This window comes from Sinocyclocheilus anshuiensis, unplaced genomic scaffold, assembly GCF_001515605.1.
Source record: "Sinocyclocheilus anshuiensis isolate Anshui unplaced genomic scaffold, SAMN03320099.WGS_v1.1 scaffold481, whole genome shotgun sequence".
NCBI classification, from domain to species: domain Eukaryota; kingdom Metazoa; phylum Chordata; class Actinopteri; order Cypriniformes; family Cyprinidae; genus Sinocyclocheilus; species Sinocyclocheilus anshuiensis.
The window spans coordinates 1,331,721-1,332,092 of record NW_015539907.1 but is presented as its reverse complement, the minus strand read 5'-3'; the positions used below and the strand labels follow the sequence as shown (position 1 = coordinate 1,332,092).

At 29.6% G+C, this 372-nt stretch overlaps 1 protein-coding gene across 2 annotated transcripts in view; it reads left to right on the top strand.

Moving 5' to 3' along the window:
• psme3ip1 (proteasome activator subunit 3 interacting protein 1) overlaps positions 1-372 on the top strand; it is a 10,437-nt gene that overhangs the window by 7,261 nt on the left and 2,804 nt on the right. The gene's annotated exons all lie outside the window — the stretch shown is intronic.

Here is a 372-nt window from a genome sequence, read left to right as displayed (position 1 = left end):
TGTTAAACGACGCAGGTGCAAAAAGGACAAACTTGCCACAATGTGTTTATTTAAATGAGTATACTGTATTTATTTTTTTTCACTTTCACGGACTTTTACATTAACTGTTCCCTCCTGGTGGAATGACCTGCCCAACTCAATCCAAGCAGTACTTGGCCATCTTCAAGAAACGACCAAAAAAACATCTGTTCCATCTTTATTTGACCCTCTAACTCTACCACTTTCTATTCTATTTTAATTAATATTCTATTTTTAATTCTACTTTATCTATTTATCTATTTTTTATATTCTATCTACTTGTTTTTCGTTGTGTGTGTGTATAATATATGTATGTATGTGTGTATATATATATATATATATATATATATGTGT